This window comes from Belonocnema kinseyi, chromosome 3, assembly GCF_010883055.1.
Source record: "Belonocnema kinseyi isolate 2016_QV_RU_SX_M_011 chromosome 3, B_treatae_v1, whole genome shotgun sequence".
NCBI classification, from domain to species: domain Eukaryota; kingdom Metazoa; phylum Arthropoda; class Insecta; order Hymenoptera; family Cynipidae; genus Belonocnema; species Belonocnema kinseyi.
This window is the reverse complement of record NC_046659.1, coordinates 12,409,401-12,416,967: the sequence shown is the minus strand read 5'-3', so window position 1 is coordinate 12,416,967 and position 7,567 is coordinate 12,409,401. Positions and strand designations below refer to the sequence as shown.

Sequence of the window (7,567 nt, the reverse complement as noted above, 5' to 3'; positions counted from 1 at the left end):
AAAAATTTTAACATTTTGTTTAAAACAAATTTCACCATTTTTTCTTCTAATTTATGTATTTTATTCATATTTTTTGCAGAAAACTAATTGTTTTAGTTGAAATTTTAACTATTTCTATTAAAAATTAGTCAACTATTAATTAAAATTAATGTTGTATTTTATAATTATAATATTAACATTAATAATATGTATAATAGTAATAATATTCATACTACATACACTTTGAAAAACATAACCTCAAAATCTACTCATGCATGAAATGAAGAATCACGCAAAACTTTAAATTAGCCATTTTCTTCCCTTTTTCATATGGGGTTCGAGATATAAATAGAAGACCACCGAAGTCTTCCGAAGCTTTCAGATTGGCAATCATCGTACAGCAGAAAACGGAAGTCGAATCGTGCATTGTCGGCTTAAACACAAACTCACAGTGGTAATCATGCACCTTCTGTTTTTCGGCTCCCAAACGGTAGATATGGTGGGGGTAAATTTCATCCACGCTCTGGCAGCACTAGTCCATCTGTGAGTATAGTTACAAGTTCATTATAGCAAAAACGCGCTTGTTGTTCCTTGAAGTTTTGGATTCTTTTACTTTCTTTGATTTTCGCGAATATTGTGATTGATTTTCTTCAAATGCTGATTGCAACCATTTCGCTTTGGCTTAATAATACAACTACTTTTTCAAATTTACAAACCAAAAAGCTGAATTCGTGACAAATTTGATGGAGTTCATTAATTTTCACCTAAACAGTTGAATTTTTAAACATAAAATATGAGCTTTCAAAGAAACATGCAATAGTTATCAATGTAATGAAGAGCTTTAAATTTAAAATAAAAAAATTAATTAATTCGAAGCAAACATTCATTTTCTACTAAATGCGTAAACTTTCAACCCAAATTCGAATAATGTTCAACCAAAATGATGATTTTTTAAACAAAAAAACAGGAAGAAAATTGGAGAAGTTCTCAAATTTTTGTTACATTTTTGAAAGCCCGATAGTAAATTATAATAGTAACGCTGGACAGTAAATGACAGAAAGGACCAAAACAATTTTAACCTCAAAATTTTTTGTTATCCTTTCTGTCACTTACTATTCGTCGTGACTATTATAATTCACTTTTCGACAAGTTACATTATATTTCTCGGAACTGGATAATATTTGTCAATCATACATTTTGAGTCTGAATTTAGGAACAGTTGAGCTCGGAAAAGGACTTTTGTTTTACCTTTTAATGTTGATTTCGATTTTACACAATGTTAATTCCCTGTCCTGGAAAATTCCGATTTTGTTTGTTAACTAGTTCGTACTGCAACCTTTCAATATGTCTATGAGACTCTGGTACTTGCCCATAAACCTACATATAAGTTAAGTTAATAGACCTCGTAAATTTTATTAATTGGTGTTCTTTTAACTTGACAGAGTAAGGACTTTAAAAGAAATAACGGCAGAGCAGAGAAATGATGGACAATTGAAAAAATAAAAAGTTTGCCACACTCTCTCAGAGTCAAAAGCGGAGACGTTTATGCGCATTTCAAGGGGACAGAAATGATTCTGGGCAGCAATTTTATTATTCTGATTCTACTTCAGAAGATGAAGTGCCCCATTTAAATATGCCTTTTCAAAGCGACTCGCAAGCATCAAACAGTAAATCCCGACATTCTGATGAAACTTGAAAAAATCTTTTATCAATGTCTGATAAGAATTACATCGTATTTCTTCCAGCGTTTCTCTCCATAGGTGGTAATCTAAAACAAAGTAAGATGACAAATTCTTTGAGTAAAAATCTCAAATTGTTTATAAAAAAATGAGATTTTTATTAGCAAATTCACTTTTTTAAATTTAAAAACTTATTTATATGGTAGACATTCATAAATAAAAATTCTGACTTTAAGTTGTTAATCTTCGTTTAGTAATTAACGAGAAAAATGAAATAATGTTGAAACATTCTAATTTTCTGTTATTAACTTTTACAACAAAAATTTTTCACTACGAGCTTTAGAAAATAAAATAGAGAAAATATATGTCTTCCTTTATTTCCTCTATCCCACACTCGTCTTTTAGAATCAAAATATTGGCAGCAATTCGGGCTTGCACATGGCCGTCAAATCGGGCTTGCACGCGGCCGGCACGTTGGGCGCCGGACGGTCGGGCGGGCGATATAGCGATATAGCGCGCCGCACATTGCGCTACTCAGGTGCCCGCACGGCGGTCCTGTCAATCGGACCGCGTGCCGGCATCCCTGTGAAGTTGTACCCCCATTATTAAAAATTTAATATTTTTTTTAGAGTTCTGGGTGCCTCTTCAATAGTTCTGGAGTTCTTTATATGTTTTAGCAATAGTTCTGATAAGTGAAGCATTAAAAAATGACTTTTGGAATGGGGGGCTAACTTCACGCCCACCCCCCCCACACACTTTTGCAAAAGTGAACTTTTTTTGGAGTTCTGGGTAGATTAAACATAGTTCTAGAGTTCCTGATCATTTTAAAAAATAGTTCAAGCTAATATCATCAAAAAACCGGGTTTCAAAAAAAATAGCTAGCCCCTCACTTTTTGAAAAATTGAATTTTTCTTCAATTATGCTCTGGTTCCAGAACAGTTCTGGAGTTCTTTAATACCAAAAATTCAAAATTCAAAAAAAAATTCAAAAAACAACATTTTCCAAAAATACAAAATGTTGACAAATTCCTCGTTTAAATAAACCAAAAGTTCTCTTTAGAGTTCTATATCCATCAACAGGGGTCTTACAAAAAAGTCCCATAACACTTTTCAATGAAGTAAAAATTCAAAGGACTATGGCACTTTTAAGAATATCCAAAATTTTGAAATTCCCAAATGTTGAAAGTTCTCAGAGTTCCGATTGGAATTCTGGACTTAATAATGGCAGATCTACAAAAAAAATGTTATAACACTTTTCGATCGTATCAAAATTTGAAGAACTGCGGCAGTTTTAAGAAAATCCAAAATTTTGGAATTTCCAAATGTTGAAAGTTCTCAGAGTTCCGATTAGAGTTCTGAACTTAATAATGGCAGATATAGAAGAAAGTATTATAACACTTTTCGACCGTATCAAAATTTGAAGAACTGCGGCACTTTTAAGAAAATCAAAAATTTTGGAATTCCCAAATGTTGAAAGTTCTCAGAGTTCCGATTGGAGCTCTGGACTTAATAATGGCATATCTACAAAAAAGTGTTATAACACTTTTCGATCGTATCAAAATTTGAAGAACTGCGGCACTTTTAAGGAAATCAAAAATTTTGGAATTCCACAATGTTGAGTTTCTAAGAGTTCTGATCAGAGTTCTGGACTTCTTTTTGAGAGCTCTGCAAAAAAGTGTTGTACAAATTTTCGATTAAGTCAAAATTCGAGGAAGTATGGTACTTTTAGAAAATACAAAATACTTCTAGGAAAACACAACATTTAGAACTTTATTGGATTTGAGATTTCTAAGAGTTCTGATTAAAGTTCTGAACTTCGTTATGAAAACTCTACAAGTAAGTATTGTACAAGTTTCTAATCATGTCAAAATTCCAAGAACTACGCCACTTTTACAAAACCAAAATTTTTAAAATTTTAAAATGTCAAGAGTTCTAAGACTTCTGATCGGAGTTCTGGACTCATTGATAACAGCTCCACAAAAAAGTGTTACAACACTTTTCAATCATATGAAAATTTGAAGAACTTCGGCAATCTTAAGAAAATCCAAAATTTTGAAATTCCACAATGATGAGAGTTCTAAGAGTTCTGAGCAGAGTTCTGGAATTTCTTTTGCTACACATATAAAAAAAGTGTTATAAAACTTTTTCATCAAGTCAAAATTCGAAGAACTATGGCACTTTTGAGAAAATCCAAAATTTTGAAATTCGCAAATGTTGAGAGTTCCAAGACTTCGGATTGGAGTTCTGGACTTCTTCTTGACAGCTCCACAAAGATGTGTTATACAACTTTTCGATCAAGTCAAAATTCGATGAACTTCGTTATTTTCAGTCAAAACGTTACTTTCGGAGGTAATCTGAAAGCGGTAAAATTACCAGAAATTTTTTGTACAGTGTAACTAACTAGTGTCAAAACATAAACTAAAATCTAAGGCAACTGATTCTAGTTTTCATCTTTTGTTTGCAAGTCACATATAGTTGGAATCGCAAAAAAACGTAGATTCCGAATATAATATTTTTAAATTGCTGATTGCAAAATTAAAAAAATTTTTATGTTTCGCCTTTTATTCTTATGGGCATAGCGTTTGGGCTCAGGTAGAAACCGCCGGAAAAGTCTAGCGGGTGGATATAGCTGAACAGGTAGATGTTAGAGTAGTGATCCCTTAAAATTCATACATTTTCTATCTATTGTTATGCCTAACCTGAGGGAAAAACTTTGACAAAAATAATTCTCATGGATTAAAAGCAAAATTATATAATTATATAACTACAATGCTCTTTTTTACAAATTTCTTTTTTACAAATTTCTTTTTTACTACAGTGTAATTTTGGAAATGCTTTCTTTCATAGAAATAATTTTAAAATAAGAAACTCAGTACATTTCAATTTAAAAAATTGAAATTATGAACATTTTGAAAAATTTTAATTTGAATATTTTAAGAGACACAAAACTTTGTTAAAGGAAAATTTGTGTTTAAGAAATCGAGGAAGCATTTTTTAAAGTATAATGTTCCTCGCCAATCTATATTTCTACTACTGTGAAAAAAAATCGGCATAAACTTTTCGTTGATATAAGGAAAAGAAAAGTTTTAAAAAAATATTTGAATAATTATTTTGCTACAAAGTTTTTTTTTTTAATTTTGTATTTTTACTAAAGAGCGGCTTTCAAGATGAAAAATTTGACTTTCACAAATATAATTCCTCATCACACCAGAAAAATTCATTAAATAACACTATTTCTCTTATACATAAGAAGCTGTGTTTAAGGGTTTTAATACAAAAAATGGGATTTAATATACATTGCTAAAAAAATAATTTAAAAAGAGTTCTTTGACTGCAGTGTTTTCTGAAAACATTAAAATAATTTGTTTATGAATTTTGTTACAAGATTTTCCATCTACATTTTAATTGTTTTTAAATTAGTTGTTCCTCGTTAAGAGATTTTTTTAAAGAATAGTACTTTCAATTGTAAAAGAGCATACCTGCAAGAAATTATGTACTTTTCACAGATTTAAGAAAACTCCCTGATAAGGATCGCTATTATGTATCAAAACGTTCGAAACAAGTCAATTGTTTTCGATTCGCTTGACTCTAAACTCTAAAAACAACAATTTACATCAACAATTTCTACAAAACTAAGTTTTGAGGATCAATAACATCACTGAGCGATTATCAAGTTATCATTATTTTAAATATTACTCTCTTTTAATAATTTTCAAAAAATGCGGTTTTTTTCTTAAATTTTCAACAGCTCTACCAACGAAAAAAACAATAGAAAATTGATTGAAAATTGATTAACTCAATGGCAAGGAAATCGGTAATTTGAAAGACAAATGCATTATCTTTATGGGGGACATCACATCGAGGGCCTGAAGCAACTTAGTATCCAGTGAGGAGTAGTGTCGTTGCGCAGTGGAAGCGGAAGGTTTGGCAGGTAGCCGTGGAGGAAAAGACGATCGCCCTTTCAATAAGGTAGTTAACCTGGTGAGATATATTTACAAATTCCATCCCAGATTCCACGCCCCTCATGTTCGGTAACACTAATGGCTATAAGCTTCAGCACGTGAAAAGGATTACTAACAATTGTAGCCGAAATACTATTCTATCTATTCATTCTTATTATTTATGATTTAATTTGCTTATTTAAGATATCTGCAGATATCTGCCGGATACTTTTTCCTACATAAGGCCGTAAATAATAATTATATTATGAAACGTGGTTTTCCCTCAGCAGTAGGCATAACAATAGATAGAAAATGTATGAATCTTAAGGGATCACTACTCTAATAAAGGTTTAAAGTAATAAATAATAAAGGTGAGTTAATTCATGCAATCTTCATTTTATTTCGATCTACCTGCTCAGCTATGTCCACCCGCTAGACTTTTCCTGCGGTTTCTACCTGAGCCCGAACGCTATGCCTATAAGAATAAAAGGCGAAACATAAAATTTTTTAAATTTTGCAATCAGCAATTTAAAAATATTATATTCGGAATCTACGTTTTTTTGCGATTCCAACTATATGTGACTTGCAAACAAAAGATGAAAACTAGAATCAGTTGCCTTAGATTTTAGTTTATGTTTTGACACTAGTTAGTTACACTGTACAAAAAATTTCTGGTAATTTTACCGCTTTCAGATTAGCTCCGAAAGTAACGTTTTGACTGCAAATAACAAAGTTCATCGAATTTTGTACTTGATCGAAAAGTTGTATGACACATCTTTGTGGAGCTGTCAAGAAGAAGTCCAGAACTCCCATCCGAACTCTTGGAACTCTCAACATTTGCGAATTTCAAAATTTTGGATTTTCTCAAAATTGCCATAGTTCTTCGAATTTTGACTTGATGAAAAAGTTTTATAACACTCTTTTTATATATGTAGCAAAAGAAATTCAAGAACTCTGCTCAGAACTCTTAAAACTCTCATCATTGTGGAATTTCAAAATTTTGGATTTTCTTAAGATCGTAACAATACTTTTCTAAAAATAAAAACGTGCATGCTTCTAATTTAGCTAGTAAAACCCCAGTTCCTTGACTAATTAGAGTCGTAGTTTTCAAACCAAATGCCAACGGGTAGATAGTCGACAGGGAGCTTTTGTTGCAGAGCAACGTTATCGCGAAATGACAGTTAGTGAGGGAAATAGTTAGCAGAATACGAGGGTGAGGTGAAAAGTCCCTGGCCTCATCTAGAGATGGCACCAGAAGGTATAATTTTTAGCTTGTATTCATTATTACTATAGCTCACTAGCTTGTATATCAATTTTCAAGTCGATTCCTCTATTAGTATACATTTAAGAGCCTACTGAACAATACACCTCGATTGTTTGTGCAAAAATGGAAAAATCAGAGAAGCGTGCGAGCATTAAATACTTCTATTTAAAAGGCCTAATGCAAAGATATTATAAACGTAGATGAGGTGCAGGCTTAGTTAGCCGCCATACATATAGACGGCGCGTCCGGCGAAAAAAGTCACTTCTTCTCTCCCACCGCAATCCGTCGATAGCACCCTCCGATATAGTTTGCAAACCGCAACCTCGAAGCGCACTGATGGTAACACACCTCGGACAAGAACAATTTAAATTGAAAGTTAATTGCCGATTAAAACATTTTTACATTTATAACTTTGCAAAACATGGTTATTTTAATAAATACCACAGATAAAGGTCAACGAGTAATTTATATTACGGTTTCATATATTTTCCATTAAGTCTAAAATTATATCTTATAATTTACATTGTTTTATAAGTTATAATTTTTGTTACTCTACAATATTATATTTTTATTTAAACTGATAAAACGTGTAGTACAATGTCTATATATAGTTCTTTAATATTATTTGATGTTTATTTTTGTGGTCTGCAATTTCTATGGATTTATTCGACTACTCGCCTAATCATGATTAAACTATTGTACACA

At 31.7% G+C, this 7,567-nt stretch overlaps 1 long non-coding RNA gene across 1 annotated transcript in view; it reads right to left on the bottom strand.

The window, feature by feature from the left end:
* Positions 1–408: 408 nt before the first annotated feature.
* Positions 409–7,567, bottom strand: part of LOC117170370 — a 19,157-nt gene continuing 11,998 nt past the window's right edge. Inside the window, exons 2-3 of the long non-coding RNA XR_004466775.1 lie at positions 1,228–1,747; positions 409–520 (exon numbers count right to left, since the gene is read on the bottom strand). This is a non-coding gene — a long non-coding RNA (uncharacterized LOC117170370). The remainder of the gene's footprint in view (positions 521–1,227; positions 1,748–7,567) is intronic.